Raw genomic sequence first — 18,059 nt, 5'->3', positions numbered from 1 at the left:
AGTGGGTCAAATCTATTTGGAACCCTATCCAAGTGCTCCCTAAACAACCTCCACATTTCCGTTGTGCATTTCCCTGAGTGCATCTGTTCTTAATTTGCTTCTGAAGCTCCTGCCTCATAGCATCATAACCTCAGATAAGGTGGATGGGCAATGAAACTCCTCTCCAAACACTTACTAGCTCCAGCAACACCATGAACTCTGTCTGCGACCCTGGCAGCTCGAACATGTTGCACCTCGGATGTCCCAAGATGGCTCCTCTCCCGAATCAGTCTCAGCTCCACCTGCCTCCTCACCATTTGCGGTGACAGTAAATACTCTTCCATACTGTCTGCTTCTATCACTGTCTAAAGCTACGGTAAAGGTCAGTAAGTTGTGGTCAGTCTCTGAAATGCTCACTCACCAAGAGATCTGTCACCTGACCAGGATCATTGCCTAGTACTAGATCCAGCATGGCCTCTCCTGTATACATACTGTGCATGGAATCCTTCCTGGACACAAACAAATTCCACCCCATCTAAACCTTTTGCACTAAGGATTTACCAAACAATACTAGGTGATTGAAGTTACCCATGTCAACAACCATGTTATTTTTGCACCTTTGCCTCCTGATCTGTTCCTTGCTGTGGGGGGAGAGTCTCAAGACTACACCCAACAGAGTGTTTGCTCCCCTCCTGTTTATGGCTTCCACCCACACTGATTTAGCAGACGAAATCTCCACGACGGCCTCCCTTTCTGCAGCCGTGATACTATCCCTGGTTAGAAATGCCACACCACCACCTCTTTTACCTCTTTCCCTTTCCCTTTTGAAATATCTAAACCACAGAACGTCCTGCAGCCATTCTGGATTTTATGACAGCCAGGTCTCTGTAATGACCACAACACTGTAGTTCCATGTAATGACCCATGCTCTAAGTTCATTAACTTTGTTCCTGACACTTCTTGCATTAAAATAAGCATATTTCAACTCATCTAATTGACTGCACTTATGCCACCCATGGCTCATCATCGCCACAGTCTCTCTACACATTACACTTACCTTTACACCGACTGCTCCATCCTATCATCTGGTTCCCATCCCCTGCTGACCTATTTTAAACCCTCCCCAACAGCTCCAGCACACCTGCCCATAAGGACATTGGTCCCCCAAACGTGAGAAAATCTGCAGGTGCAGGAAATCCAAAGCAACACGCACAAAATGTTGGAGGAACTCAGCATTGGTCCCCCGTTCCATTCAGTTGTATAGGTCATGCCTTCCCAGAAGACATCCAACAGTCCACAAGGCTGAAACCCTGCCCCCTGCACCAATTCATCAGACACGCATTCAACTAATCTTACTCTCACTGGCACATAGCACAGACAGACATACTTTATTGATCCTGAGGGAAACTTGGTTTCGTTATAGTCGCACCAACCAAGAATAGTGTAGAAATACAGCAATATAAAACCATAAATAATTAAATAATATTAAGTTAATCATGCCAAGTGGAAATAAGTCCAGGACCAGCCTATTGGCTCAGGGTGTCTGACACTCCAAGGGAGGAGTTGTAAAGTTTGATGGCTACAGGCAGGAATGACTTCCTATGACGCTCAGTGTTGCATCTCGGTGGAATGAGTCTCTGGCTGAATGTACTCCTGTGCCTAACCATACATTATGGAGTGGATGGGAGACATTGTCCAAGATGGCATGCAACTTGGACAGCATCCTCTTTTCAGACACCACCATCAGAGAGTCCAGTTCCACCCCTACAGCATTACTGGCCTTACGAATGAGTTTGTTGATTCTGTTGGTGTCTGCTACCCTCAGCCTGCTGCCCCAGCACACAACAGCAAACATGATAGCACTGGCCACCACAGACTCGTAGAACATCCTCAGCATCATCCGGCAGATGTTAAAGGACCTCAGTCTCCTCAGGAAATAGAGACGGCTCTGACCCTTCTTGTAGGCAGCCTCAGTGTTCTTTGACCAGTCCAGTTTATCGTCCATTCGTATCCCCAGGTGTTTGTAATCCTCCACCATGTCCACACTGACCCCTTGGATGGAAACAGGGGTCACCGGTGCCTTAGCCCTCCTCAGGTCCACCATCCGCTCCTTAGTCTTTTTCACATTAAGCTGCAGATGATTCTGCTCGCACCATGTGACAAAGTTTCCCACCGTAGACCTGTACTCAGCCTCATCTCCCTTGCTGATGCATCCAACTATGGCAGAGACATCAGAAAACTTCTGAAGATGGCAAGACTCTGTGCAGTAGTTGAAGTCCGAGGTGTAGATGGTGAAGAGAAAGGGAGACAGGACAGTCCCCTGTGCAGCCCCAGTGCTGCTGACCACTCTGTCTGACACACAGTGTTGCAAGTGCACGTACTGTGGTCTGCCAGTCAGGTAATCAATAATCCATCCACCTGCATCACTGTACTGTGCAGCATTCCAGAGATCAACACACTTGAGGTCCTGCTTTTGAGCTTCCTGAATTCCTTCTATTCACTCCTCAGGATCTCATCCCTTTTCCTACCTATGTTGTTATCAATAGGTAAAACAACCTCTGGCTGCTCACCCTCCCCTTTAAGAATGCTGGTATTTATTGGATCATCAATGGAATGTTATCAAATAAGTTTTTTCAAGCTATTTAATGAGATATTGGGACAGGTGACCTCTTTCCCATCACCTTCCTGGTGGTGTCACTTTCTCGATCCTTTATTTCTTCCTCTTCTGTTATTGTTAGTTTAGCTTTTCTTTTTGCATTACCTCACATTACATGCCTGTACTTTGCACCATTCCAATGTTTTTGCGCCCTTTGTTGAACTTATTATTACCTTGTTTTCTCTGTGAGTTTCCTGCAAGCAAGGAACTTCATTGCACCCTGATGTATATGACAATAAATTTGGATCTTTGGAAAGAAAAAGGGGTAGGGAGGTCCCAGGAGGGAATTTTTTAAAATGGGATCTCTGAACTGAATTTTCGAGCCTTGAACATCAGGGTTTTCAGAATCAGGTTTATTATCACTGGCATATGACGTGAAATTTGTTAACGTTGGAAAAGAGGCAAGCGTTCTGATGGGATTGCTCCACCAGCAGGCAGCACTGAACAAAAAGGCAGAATGGCCTTTGCCTGCCCTGTAACTGAGTTAGAAAGGGGTTGGGATTCCATGGCAGGATCTGTAAGGAGAAGTGAACATGACTAAACTAAAGCCTTTCCAGATTGCTAGCTAATGAGGGTCACTTCTGTAAAATGTGGAAGGAGCAGGTAATGGAGGGGGTTGAACAGTGCACTGTCCCACTGCAACAGCTATGGTACCCAAGTTCATTCTAGAAGTTTGTTAAAAAAGGAATAAAGACTCCAGTTAACAACGGTGGAATGATATTCAGCTTTGAGTTAGTTAACAGCACTGTTGAAATCCTCTGTGTAACTACTGACATGCAACACACCCTTGTGGGAATGTGCTTCTTGCCATTCTCTTGAAATGTACTCTGCCCTGTGCAGTTCTAATTTCTACTTATCAATACTCTGATCTGAAGTGAATGTTCAATGTATATAGCAAATTATAGAACTTGTTCATTATCCAAAATGATGATTAAAACATAAATTTGAAATTTTAAAGCAATCTACGGTCATAGCTCCCTGTCCTTTCTTACTTCAAGCAAGAAAAAGTAGGGAAGTCTTCCTACAATGATATGCAATACTACACCTGGAGTTGGCCTCCTTAATTAATGAAGGGTTTAATTAACTTAGATGCAGTGGAGAAGCAGTAAAAGGAAACTTAGTAGAGCTTGTCTACTAAGTCTATATGAATGGAATTGAATATGAAAGGGACGTCGACATTAATGGGGTTACAGACCACCCAACTGTCCATGGGATTCAGAGGAGCAAATTTGTAAAGAGATTTGCAGACTATTGCAAGAAGCAAAAAGTTGTTATAGTAGGTGATTTTATCATGCATTGACTGAGGCTTCCACACTATAAAAGGACTGGATGGGAAAGGGTTAGTCAAATGTGCTCAGGAAAGTTTCCTAAATCAGTACATAGAGGTCCCATCGAGAGAGAGTATGATTTTAGATCTTCTATTTGGGAATGAGACAGGGCCAGTGCTAGAAGTTTGTGTAGGGAAACACCTTGTATCTAGCTATCATAATGCTATTAGTTTCAAGATAATTATGGAGGATTGGTCTGGCCCTCGCATTGAGATTCTAAATTGGAGAGAAGCCAATTTTGATGGTATCAGAAAGGATCTGGAAAGTGTGGATTGGGACAGGTTGTTTTCTGGAAAAGGTGTACTTGGACGCCTTCAAAAGTGAAATTACGAGAGGACAGAGTTTGTATTTTCCTGTCAGAATAAAAGACAAGGAAAACAGGTTTAGGGAACCTTTTAGAGATATTGAGACTCTGGTTAAGAAAAAGAAGGAGGTGCACAGCAGGTAAAGGCAAGCAGGAACAAATGAGGTACATGAGTAGTGCAAGAAATACAAGAGAACATTTAAGAAGGAAATCAGGAGACGCAAAAGAAGACGTGAGGTTCCTCTAGCAGACAAGGTGAAGGAGAATCCCAAAGGCTTCAACAGATATAGTAACTGCAAAAGCAAAGCAAGGAATAAAACAGCCTGTTTAGAAGATCAGAGTGGTCCTCTATGCATGGAGGTGAAAAAAATGGGGAAGATCTTAAATGAAATTTTGTCATCTGAATTTACTTGGAAGACAGACTCAGAGTCTATAGAAGTGAGGCAAAGCAATAGTGGGGTAATAGACCATATTGCAGAATACAGAGGAGGAGGTGTTTGCTGCCTTGAGGTGGACAAAAACCCCAGGGCCTGACACAGTGTTCCCTCGGACACTGTGGGAGGCTAGTGCAGGAACTGGAGGGACCCACACAGAGATATTCGAAAAGTCCTTAGTCACGAATGAGGTGCTGGAGGATTGGAGGATTGCTGTTGTTTAAGAATAAGTCGAAATGATAGGCCGGTGAGCCTGGGATGTTTGTATGGGAAGTTGGTGAGGAAGGTTCGGTCTGTGGCATTCAAGTTAGTTAACTATTTATTGATTGATTGACTGAGACATAGTGTGGAACAGGCCTTTTGGCCCTATGAGCTGCACTGCCCACCAATCCCCTGAGTTAACCCTAGCCTAATCATGGGACAATTTACAGTGGACTGCAGGAGGAAATCAGAGCCTCTGGAGGAAACCCATGTGGACACAGGGAGAATGTACAAACACCTTTACAGGCAGCGATGCGAATTGAACCCATGTTACCTGTACTGTAAAGTGTTGTGCTAATCACTACGTTACCATGTCACCATGGATCAGACATTGGCTTTGCAGAAGAGTGGTTATAGATGGTTGCATCTTTGACTGGAGGCCTGTGACTAGTGGAGTGCTGCAGGGATTGGTGCTGGGTCCATTGTTGTTTGTCATCTATGTCAATGATCTGGATGATAATCTGGTAAAGTAGATCAGCAAATTAGTGGATGACACTAAGAATGGGGGTATAGTGGACAGCGAGGAAGACTATCAAAGCTTGCAGAGGGATCTGGACCAGCTGGAATGATGACTAAAAAATTGGAAGCTGGAATTTAAAGCAGACAAATGTGAGGTGTTGCACTTTGGGAGGACAAACCAGGGCTTACATGTGAGCGGTAGGGCACTGAGGAGAGTGGTAAAACAGAGGGATCTGGGAATACAGATCCAAAAATCCTTGAAAGCGGCATAGCATTTGGATCCGGCTGTAAAAAGCACATTGGCCTTCACAAATCAAAGTTCTGAGTACAGTTGCGATGTTATGTTAAAGTTGTAGAAGATGTTGGTGAGGCCGTAATGAAACATTGTGTGCAGTTTTGGTCACCTACTTGCAGGATAGATGTCAATAAGATTGAAAGAGTGCGGAGAAAATTTACAAGCATGTTGCCAGGACTTGAGGACTTGACTAAATTCTATTAGAGTGTAGAAGAATGAGGGGAGATTTGATAGGTATACAAAATAATGAGGGTTATAGAGAGGGTAAATGCAAGTAGGCTTTTTCCACTAAAGTTGGGTAGGACTAGAACTACAGGTCATAAGCTAAGGTGAAAGGTGAAGTGTTTAAGGGGAACATGAGGGAGAATTTCTTCACTCAGAGGGTAGTGAGAGTGTGGAACAAGCTGCCAGTAGAGCTGGTGATGCGGGTTCAATTTCAACACTTAAGAGAAAGTTGGAGAGGTACATGGATGGGAGGTGTACAGAGGGCTATGATCTGGTGCAGGTTGATGGGAATAGTCAGATTAATATTTTGGCATGGACTAGATGGGTCAATGGGCCTGCTTAGGTGCTGTAGTGTTCGATGACTCCATGACTATTTATTCTTTTGATGAATGAGTTGTCTCATAAGGAAAGAATGAATAGATTTGTTTTTCATCCTCTGGAGTACAGAAAAATGAGGCTTGACTATATTGCCTTTGACAAGGTAGATGTTGTTAGATGTTTCCTGTGGTGAGGAATCTACAAATAGGGGATGTAATTTCAAAACATGATGTTTCCCATTTCAAAGGGAGATGAAGAGGATTTTTTTGTCTCAGAGAATCATGAATCTTTGGAATTTTCTGATATAAAAAAGTAAAAATTTCTGAAAACACTCAGCAGGTCAGGCGACATCTGTCAGAGAAACAGGGTTTAACATTTCGGGTGGATAAATAACTTTTATTCAGAATTCCTGGGTCTCTTTATAATACAGAGTGAAGAAGGTTGAGACTGATATATGATGAAAAGTTGATAGCCTGAAAGATTCACCCTCTTTGTGCAGTAATTTCTTCCTTTAAAGGGTATGAATCCTTGAATTCTCTGCCCCAAAGGTAATGGAGGCTAGATCTTTTGATATATTTAAGGTGGAGACAGATAAATATTTTAAAGATGAACTGTTTTGGGGTAACTGACACTTTGAAGGATTTGAGGCCGAGGGTAGATCAGCCATTTATTTAACTAGAGCTGCAGCACAGTAACAGGCCATTCAGTCCAACAAGCCCATGCTGGCCAATCACACTCATGAGAACAATTTACTTACTAACTCGTGCATCTTTGCAATGTGAGATGAAATATGAAAGAAAGCTAGACAATAATAGAAAAGAAGATACCAACATTTTTTTCAGATATATAAAATGTAGTCGAGAGGCGGGAGTGGATATTGGACCATTGGGAAATGACACTGGAGAGGTGGTAATGGGGGACAAAGAAATGGCCAATGAACTTAATAAGAATTTTGCATCAATCTTCGCTACAGAAGACAGCAACAGTATCCTAGAAATTCGAGGGTATCAGGGGACAGAAATCAGTGTAGTTGCTATTACTAAGGAGAAGGTGCTTGGGAGGCTGAAATATCTGAATGTAGATAAGTAGCAAATCTGTTGGAATTCTTAAAGGAAATGATAAACATGATAAACAAAAATAAGTCAGTGGATATGCTTACTTGGATTTCCTGAAGGCCTTTGACAAGGTGCTGCACATGAAACTGCTTAACAAGGTAAGAGCCCATGGTATTACCAGTAAGATACTAGCATGGATAAAAGATTGGCTGACTGGCAGGAGGTAATGAGTGAGAATAAAGGGGACCTTTTCAGGTTGGCTGCTGGTGCGCAGTAGTGTTCTGCAGGGGTTGGGGTTTGGACTGCTTCTTTTCACATTATATGTCAATGACTTGGATGATGGAATTGATGGTTTTTTGGCCAAGTTTGTGGATGATACAAAGATAAGGTGGAGGGGCAAGTCGCATTGAGGAAGAAGGGAGTCTGCAGAAGTACTTGGACAGATTAGGAAAATGGGCAAAACGTGAGAGATGGAATACAGTGCAGGAAAGTGAATGGGCAAGCACATTGGTAAAAAGAATAAAGGCACGGGCTGTCTTCCAAACAGGGAACAAATTCAGAAATCAGAGGTGCAAAGGGACTGGGGGTACTCGTGCCAGATTCTCTAACATTTAACTTGCAGGTTGAGACAGTGGTGAGGAAGGCAAATGCAATGTTAGCATTCATTTTGAGAGGACTAGAATGTAATAGCAAGGGTGTACTGCTGAGTCCTTCTAAGGCATTGGTCAGACTGCACGCCGAGTGCTGTGAGCAGTTTAGGGCCCATTATCTAAGAAAGGATTGGAGAGGGTCCAGTGGAAGTTCACAAGTATGAGGAGTGTTTGATGACTCTGGGCCTGTACTCGCATGGGTTTGGATGAATGGGGGGGGGGGGGGAATCTCATTGCAACCTATTGAATGTTGAAAGACCTAAATGTTTTGGATATAGTTTCCTATAGTGAGAGGGTCTAGGACAAGAGAGCACAGTCTCAGAGTAGCAGGAATCCCTTTAGAAAAAAGATGAGGTGGAATTGCTTTAGCCAGAGAATGGTGATTCTGTGTAATTTATTGCCACAGACGAATGTGGAGTCCAAGTCATTAGGTATACTTAAAGTGAACGTTGATAGGTTCTTGATTGGTATGGGCAGAAGGCTTGAGAATGGGGTTGAGAGGGATAACAATTTAGCCATGATGAAATGGCAGAGCAGTCTTGAATGACCTAATTCCTCTCCTATGTCTCATGGTCTTATGGACTAAAGGACCTGTATCAAAATGGAGATACCCATTCTGCAAACAGATGAGGCAGCGATGGAGAAACCGGGAAAAGAGATTAGCATAGCAACTGAAATGTCCTTCTTCCAGATTGATTCCTAAGTCACTCAGCTTCCAGTGCATCCATTGACATCACAGCCTCTCCTGGTCCTTCCCACACCTCCCTCTTCTCTGCAACTTAAAACCTGTGACTTTCCAGCGCACAACGCAAACTGCTGAAGGAATTCAGTGTGTCAAGCCGCTTATGTGAAGAGAAAGAACTGAAGATGTTTTAGTTTTGAGACCCTGCATCAGGACTGAGAGTGGAGAGGGAAGATAGCTGGTATAAAGATAATGGGGAGGGGTGTGAGGGGGATTGTGGCGGTGAGATAGGGACTGGATTTATAGGTGATCAGAGGAGGAGTGAAGATTGATGGGCAGAGGGAGCCAGTGTGTGAGAGAGAGGGAGAGTGGTGGAGATTGGAATTCTGGCATTTGAAGCCTCTGTTTCTCCGCTACATAGGAAAACAATTACTCACATTTGTCTACAACCTAATGGGTTGAACAATTAATATAAATTTTCATTTTCAAATATTGCCCCATTTTCCCCCTCCCCTTTCAATGCACCTGTAGTCCTATCTTTTTTTGTTCATTTCCCCAATTGCTGCCTTCCCCCACAGCCCCATTTTGTACTTCTATCTCTTCTCCCTTTTGGTTGCATCCATTTACTACCCATACAATTTCCAACCAAATCCTCTGCCATCTCTCTCCTTTAAATCGTTTCCATCATCACCTTTCCTACTTTTCAGGTTCCAGCACTTTTAGGCCTCCATCCCAGGACACAAACTATCAACTGGCACGGACATCAATACCTGTGTGGATATGTGCATCTGCCTTTGGGAACGTACCAAATGTCCCCAGATCAGAAGGTGTGGATGATTCACAGCTTGCTGAGGGATAAACCTATGGCACTTAAGGCCAGTGATCCAGAACCCTACTATAGGTGCAACGCACAGATAATATCTCACTATTCCTTGCTTGCACTATTTATTTATTCCTATTGTAACTTAAAATAATTTGTTATGCTCGCACTGTACCGCTGCCAGAAAATAACAAATTTCAGTCAATGATAATAAATCTGATTCTGACTCTATAACCACACTGACTCCCAAAGCTACCTTGACTACATCTCTTTACACCCTGTTTCTTGTAAAAATGCCACCCATTTCTTCCTGTTTCTCCATCTCTGCTATGTAAGCCTTCCATTCCAGGTCTTCAGTCCTGATGAAGGATCTCAGCCCGAAACATTGACTGTTCATTTAGATGCTGCCTGATCTGCTGAGTTCCTCCAGCATTTTTGTGTGTGTTTCTCTGGACTTCCTGCACCTAGAGAATCTCTTGTGTTCATCAGAAATTTTCTTTGTTTTCAGGATATGTATCTCCCCTGCTAAGTTCTCACTTGCATTTCTCACCCAGACTCCAACCAAACAGAACAGAGATAGAACTCCCTTGGTTCATGACCTTTTCTTTCCCAGTCACAGAAGGCCTTACAGCTCTTCTCATTTCTTTCAGTCAAACCTCATGTATAAACCCTCTCCCTGACTCCACTGTTGATGCCATGTTTGGCCCATTCTCTGGAACTCCCTATAACTCTCCATTGGGTCAATCAGCATCTATGGGAAGAAAGCTTTGGGTCGATACCCAACATCAGGATAACTCGATGCCCGCTATGCTCCCATGCTTGGTAAAATCTTCTGGACATCTAATAATGGATAATATGAAAGGGCATTAACTTTAAGATATTTGTAGGAAAGAAAGGTGTGTTGTCATAGGCAGGATCTTTACACAGAGAATAATAAGGTGCATGGAATGTGCAGCCAGTGGTGGTGGGTCGAGGCAGATACCTTTAAGAAATTCTTAGATAGACACATGGGCTACGTATGAGGGAAGGGTTAGATTGATCTAAGACAAGGGACAGCACAACATCATGAGCTGCAGGACTTGAACTGTGCTGTACTGTTCTATCTTCTACCTTCAACGATAACCTCCTTATAACTAAACATCTCCAAATTGAAGCACACCTGGTACCATTTTTATTATTTTAAAAATGCTATACAAAGGAAAGATCTCAGACCTGAAACGTTAGCTTGTTCTCTTTCCAAACATACTCTCAGACTTGCTGGGTGTTTGCAGCATTTTCAAAAAAATTCAGACTTTTAGCACTGTATTTGCATTTGATCACAGAAATCACATCAGCTCTTCGAGAGACTAGTCTTTTTAAACCGATATTTTCAAGACAACCATTTCTACAGGAGATTTCCTGTTAAAGATATTATGAAAGTATCATCTTAATTTCAGTATAACATTTAAAAATCACTTGTATATTTAAATAAAAGATTAATGGCCTTGTTTTCACCTTTTCAAATACCAATCTGATAATTGTTTGTTTAAATAGGTCCATTTAACACCTCATTATTCATGAACCAATAGGTTTTTCCGAGAGGAACTATGCAACATACGGACTGTGGGTTGAATTTGGACCAACTAATTATTCATCCAACCCACAGTACAATTTTAAATTTGGAACAGATAAGCCATAACCAGCACCCTTTATGAAAAAAAATCCATAAAATTGTTAACCCTTCAGATCATAAGATTCTCAAGGATTGTGTGCTGTTTTTAAACACTTAATTTCAAATCTATACAGAGATCGTGCCTTTAAGAAACCTTACCTCACTATTCCCCAAGTACTGTCTGAGTAGTGTTAAATCAAAAATGTTTTTAATTCTGTATTAGTATGTGAATTAGCCTTTGTAGAATGAAGACAATTATACCTTTTCATAACTTCAAGATTGAAAATGTACTGCATTTATTCAAATCCACATAAATGATTCAATAATAGCAATCACATTAACTATGCAAATAGGTAATAGTCAGAAAACAAACTGCATTATATATATATATATAGTTAATAGTAAAAATTCCAAAGGGAAATTACAATAAAATTTTTAATAGAAAGTCATGTCCATGCAAGTAAAAGCTAGTGCTATATCATCAGTGCTTTCTTCGTTCTTTGAAACTATCCTCAGAATCTAACTTTTTGGACAATGCTTTTGACACCTACCCATAATATTCCCTCACGTCATCAAATTTTGTCTGACATTGCTTTTTTGAGTAAGAGCCCCAAGGTGCTTTACTTTGTTACAGATGCCATGCAAATGCAATTTCCTCATCATACCAGTGAAAGAATCCTTTCCTGCCTTAATTCAGACACAACTAGAGAATTGAAGCACTGCCTATCACACAAATTACAATACGTTGCACAACATATCATCTTGGTTGAACAATCTTAAACTGTCATTTCTAAGGGTGCATTTGATGACAATACTTTAACCAAATATGATTGGTAATATCCCTATCAATCAATTTTAGAGCCCACAGCGTAAACGTGATTAGATCAATTTTATGCACATCATTCATATATACTATGTTCTACTTACTACATTTTTCAGAAAAATTGCCTCACTTTTACTAGTAAATAATACTGCAGTCTATTTCTTCTTCTCTTTAATTATGCTATATATGAACAAATTGACTTTATTTGTTGTACAATAGCCTGGTCAGTCATACGTTCCAACTTTCCTCTAATTCATTGGTTGATGCAGTGTTAATCCACCACTACTCCCTAAATTACATCTTACCCACAGGGCATTCATGCAACACACTCAACTGATGTAGAAAAAAGAAAATGCTGGGAGTAATCAGAAGGTCAGTCATATCTGTGAAGAGAGAAACAGGTTCATGTTTCAGGTTGAAGCAGTGATTCACTGACAGTTTGGTCCAACCTAGTACATTGCATTCCATGGTCCTAATGTGGTCTCTAAACCAGATACAGATTGAGTGATCATTTTGCAGAGCACCTTTATCCAATCTACATGAGCTAACATTGAGCTTCCAGATGTCTGCTGTTGTAATTTGTTTTAAATTTTATTGACAGCATAGAGTTGCCCCTTCCAGTTCTACAAACTGCATCACCTAGCAATCACCCAATTTAATCTAAAAAAAAATGGGACAATTTACAATGACCAATTAACCTAGCAACCAGTATATCTTTGGAATGTGGGAGGAAATCCACACGTTCAAGGGGACAGCGTAGAAACTCCTTACAGGCAATGGCAGGAATTGAACCCAGGTCACTGGTACTGTAAAGCATTGTGCGAACCACTACACTACCATGCCACTCCTCCCAATTCCCACTCTGACCTCTCTGCCATTGGCTTGCGCTGTTCCATCACTGCCCAATGTAAGCTCAAGTGCAGCACCCAAAAGCTCGACTACTCACCTACCTGAAATATGAACTCTGTTTCTCTCACCACAGACAGTGCCCAAACTGCTGAGTATGTTCAGCAAATTTTGAATTGATTTCAGATTCCCAGCATCTGCAGTATTTTATATTTCTGCACTGATTTTGTTTGGTGACCAGCATCAAAGAAGTGCACTAGCATGATACTGCTTACCTTACAATGTCCTGTAAGGTTTTTCTCTATTTTAGGTTATTGCAGATGAGTGCTAGCCAGTATCCGGTCATTGATAGTGCTGCCCACCACCATTTTCCTAGTATGAAATTATCACATTTCATAGAACACAGCAAGAGGCCATTTAGTCCAATCTGTCTGTGCCGGCTGTTCGGCCGTTTGATGAGGTTAGCTGATGAATCCCACTCACCTGCACTTCACCTGTAGTTTTCTGGATAGTTCCTTTCAAAGTGGCATTGGAAAAATCCAAATCTGCTTCTATTCCCCTTCCAGGCAGCAAATTCCAGAGCACAACTTAGTAGGGGAAACAAAAAACATTTTTAAATGTATAAAATCCCTAATGTTAGTTATATTTTAACATTCTACAGCAAGAACAATTCTAAAATATTTCCATCGAGGTAGTTATTTGTCTACTTGGAATTGTACACTTCAAATAAAGAATTATTGCATATAGGCTATGACTTGATGTGAAGTCATATCTAAAAGGGCAAGTCTCATACAGCCTATATGTGTCATCTGAATCTCTAGTTTTATCGCAGTCTCTGAAAACCACTTTTGTCTGTTTGCTGTAATTTTTTTTTACCCTTCTTTATCTCTACATTTTTCTCTATCTTACTTTTTCCAGCAATGGTTCTCAGCTCCAGAATTGTAGCTGTGAGCTTGTGAAATGTTTATATCCCAATGGACTACATTTCTCATCTGGATCCAAGCCTTGCCCTCCTTGTTACTAAAAGGTGATGGAAAAGGACTGACCCCATATCACTGCTTCTGAGGAACCATATTTTAGTCTTTTCGTAACAGACCATTGAAGGTAGTACAGCATAATTCAACAATATTGCCCGTTTATGGAAAAATAATATGCATTTGTTTCAAAAAATACACCCCTATTAATCATAATGCTATAAATATAACTCACTAACAATTTCTAGAATGATCATGTTGCCAATGAACTCAAATATTCGTTATCCTAGAAATATATCCTTTAGTCTAAAGGATTTTAGCAGGGACCCAATTGATTAAAATGTTAGAATACCATTAAAGTATAAATTGTCAATTATTTGGTAATATTACCCCATAAATAGTAAGTCTTGATATTGTAGCCATTTTTTTCAAAGGAACTGAAATGTATGCAAAAGATGACAGTTTATTACAAGGAATAATTGAGATCTTGTTCTTTAACCATTTAAAAAATACAGCAGACTCAGGACATTGACTTGCTAGTGAATCCTCTAAGAACAAAGAGTTGTGGTATAGAGAGTCAACCCCGGGCACACTTCCATGCAAAGTAGATTATTTCCATTGTTAGAAACTAAACAAGGATCATATACATCAAATACACCAAAATGAATATTAATTTCAGGTTCCAAATTATAAGTGATTTTAATTACTTGCACTTTTGGCTTGCTAATTTTGAGATTCAGTGAAGAAAGGAGGGATGGGGGTGAGGTGTTTAATATAAATTTCCAAAGGTTTACTAAGAAAGCCACTACAAGGGCAATGAATATATTCCATCTTTGGAAAGGGAAATAGGCAATCATGCTGGGGGGAAAAGAACAGGTAGGTGAAGTAAGGGCAGAGAGATGAGAGGACTAACATCAGAACTGTTTGTGCAGTGAAATTCTAAAATTCCAGCTAAAAGTGAGCTCTGATTGGGACGGGTTATCATAACCAATGTACCAAGTGTAGTTCGATGCTCGATTATAATTTTCTTCACGAATCTTCACAACTTCTTGAAACAATTCAGTTAACCTGGAACTTGGGCGGACCATTGTGAAGGGCCATAACGTTGGAAGAAAATGAGAGAAATGCAGCCGTTTTTGTTTAGTGAATCCAACTTAAATTACTAGGAGCATCGTCAGTCCAGGTACTGGATGTCAATGCTCTCAAAATATATGTTGGACATTAGCAAACTGTTTTATCATAAAATGGAGAAACATCCAAGATTTCTCTATGAATCTTCCACTCACCAGTTTTGAGACGGTGTTGACAATTTTACCGCGCAAGGGATCTTTGCGCCAATGCCTTTTAGAACCAAGTTTCTTGAATTCTGTTGCTTAACCTCACCTCCCTGCACCTCCTACAGCCAAATGAATCCTTGCGTGAGTACAGTTGAAGGATCATTATTTGATCTTCGTGCGTTGTGTGTTTCGGAATAATGGAATTTATGTTAAGTACGACAGCGGCCATTCACTGGAACCATTCTAATTTCACTGTGTGGCAGGTAACCCCTTAAGCACCGCGGTGGAAGTTCTCGCCGAAATGAGATAAAAGTCCCCTCTGCGTCTGTTGACTGTGAAACTGTGTCGGACAAAGACCCATTTCTGTGCTTTATCTGATCTGAGTTTGTATCAGAACTTGACAGAAAATCGTTTCCGTGGACGTTTGAATGTATGTGAATGGAGTGATTTTGTCAAGGAAATTCTGCGTCCGGGATCGAATTGTTCACTGACATACAACCACAAACCTATTGTGCCGTGATTTTTTTAAAAAAATTAATATCCCATTCACTACGATTTTAATGTCTGGTGTGTTGAGTTTTAATGCAATAGCTAAAACTTCGAAACATTTTTGGTTTAATTCTTTAGTTAAAGTTCATTTATTTAGCTTTCTATGAAGGGATTAAACCGAATCGTATCTTTAAACGTGCTGAAAATACATTTCTAAATCAAAATGTTAAAATGTTAACAAGATTAAAAGCTCTGAACGTTATTCTAAGAACTCTGAATCCTCTTCTGTACATATCCCGGGTTTGGAAACAAATTAAAATATTTCAAGAATAACATTAAGGATTGGGATCATTTCGATATTAACAGTACGATGGTCACAAACTAACTAGTTCATCTGAAACCCACTGAATTATTAAAAGAACACCTTTCCCCCAATAAATGATGGTATTAAAGAAATAAATAGAACTGACTTGGAGTTCCAGTTCGAGTTGGATTCCGTGGTCCATATGGAATGTAGGCTTTTTTTTTCGCGGGTTGGGTTTGAATTAGATGCACAAGTAAACACATTTATAAAGGACTTCAATGACAGGAATAAAATTAGTTTCATTTATGTTTAAGACAGCTGAAATTCTGTGAAAGTTTTTTTTCCTGTGTTTGTGTAAACTGAGAGTTTCCTTGGTAGTTTTGAGAGACCTTTTTACTTAAATCAACCCTTTTCTCTTTATGCTTCTTGTACCAAGACAATTTGATTCGCTCTCTGTAGATTTCAAATGTCTGCGCCTTTTGATCAGAGTATTACTCTCTCTCTCTCTCTCTCTCTGCTTGTGGAGGTTTACAAAGAACAGTCACATTTTGTGGGGTTGAATAACCTTCCAATAACCGGCGTTAATCGCTCGCTCTTATGATCAAGGTATCAAGGCTAGTCGCCATCACTTTAACACAGGTCAGACAGAAGAGAGCCTTTCCGGTTTTAAAATCTTGCTCCAAACCCCCCTATTTGTTTCCCTTTTCCTTAAAAACGTATTTCCACATATTGTTTCATCTTCCTAGAATGTTTATTTATTTAAGGTCGAGATTTTCTCGCAGAATTCACCGGTAGGCAATCTCCCTAATTTTGACGTGGGCATAAAGGACAAGATAGCTTCTGGCTGACGCTTAACTGTGGTCTTCAGAATGTGTACAACCTGGTTTTGTAGTCGCCGCGATCGTCCCACAAGTCACGCGAACAATGTTACCTGCGCGTGTAATCTGCAATAGCACTGACTAAAATGATCTATACCGCCGCTAGTCAGGGCATCCCGCTGTTAGAGTTACATCCTCCTATCGGGTTGAAGCAGGTACAAACACTCCAGATGTTCTGACGGAGAATCTCGATTTAAGGCTGCGACTCCAAAATAAAAGCGCAACGAGTTTGCAAAAGCCGAGGCCGCGTATTGCGAGGTTAATTCTGAGAAAGTCTCAAATTTAAAAATAAGTGTCGTGCCTGAATGCAGAATCCTGGAAGCCATGTTTTAAAGAAATAAAAAGATTATACAATTTGTATCGAATGATGATTAGGAATCACCCCACCAATGAAGCCTTCAAATTATTTCCTTAAAACATGGGTTTGTAATGTCTTATTCTGCCACAATCATAACCAAATTGAATTTATGACCGAACTAAATATGGAGAAAATGGTTCAGTAAGTTTACCCAAACCCGCAAGGTGCTGTGTATAAATGAGGATGCAGTTCAAATGAAAATTTGGTGATTTTTTTTAAATCGAAATCGTATTTTGGATTATTGTCAATATGCCTTTTTCTTTTAAACATACATTCCCACGCGTTGTAAAATATTTAACGACTACCTTATCCTCATTAACTGTTTATGATAACGAGAAAGGAATATTAAATCTCCCAGGCTCTCTCATAGGTAAAACAGCAAAACAAAAAGAGATATATTTCTTCATGTGGCATCAGGAATCAGATTTTTTAAAAGAATAAGTAAGGTGAATAGAACGTCGAGGGCGTCTTTATGAGTTTGAACCGTAGGTACTTGTTTGCACAAGGACTCTAAAAACAGGTTGTGGAATAGCCACAATCTACCGGGACAGGGATTTACCAGAACAATTTACCAGGACAGGAATGCCTCTATAACCAAACTATTTGGTGTATATCGAACGCCGGTGAAGTAGAAATTACACAATTTAATTCTATTTTACTTAGAAAAGGACGTATTTGGGAAAAGGGCCATCTTTGTGTGTGCGTCCTTCTGTTCTTCATGCAGACCTGAATTGTATGTCCTCGTGTATCGTTTATCAGCAGTGGCTATCTTGACTATTAAAGAAGTTAAAATCCTGTGTGGTCCAACCGTTCTAACTGCGGTTCGCTCACCTACCGAGGGGCACTCGAGAATCCAGTTTAGAAAACGCGTGTAAAGTGACCCATTCTTCGTGGAGGGCACTATTCGGTATTTGGGCATCAGAATTCCACTTCATAACAGAGTGCACGCTCTCTAAGCTGAACTGCGAATGGAGCGCTGGAATACCGGGCAGG

At 40.7% G+C, this 18,059-nt stretch overlaps 1 long non-coding RNA gene across 2 annotated transcripts in view; it reads right to left on the bottom strand.

The window, feature by feature from the left end:
* Positions 1 to 18,059, bottom strand: part of LOC132395794 (uncharacterized) — a 64,290-nt gene that overhangs the window by 44,188 nt on the left and 2,043 nt on the right. For both annotated transcript variants that reach the window (XR_009512745.1, XR_009512744.1), the window contains exon 2: positions 13,270 to 13,373. This is a non-coding gene — a long non-coding RNA (uncharacterized LOC132395794). The remainder of the gene's footprint in view (positions 1 to 13,269; positions 13,374 to 18,059) is intronic.

Source organism: Hypanus sabinus, chromosome 1 (assembly GCF_030144855.1).
Source record: "Hypanus sabinus isolate sHypSab1 chromosome 1, sHypSab1.hap1, whole genome shotgun sequence".
In the NCBI taxonomy this organism is placed as follows: Eukaryota; Metazoa; Chordata; class Chondrichthyes; order Myliobatiformes; family Dasyatidae; genus Hypanus; species Hypanus sabinus.
This window is presented reverse-complemented; position numbering and strand designations above follow the sequence as displayed.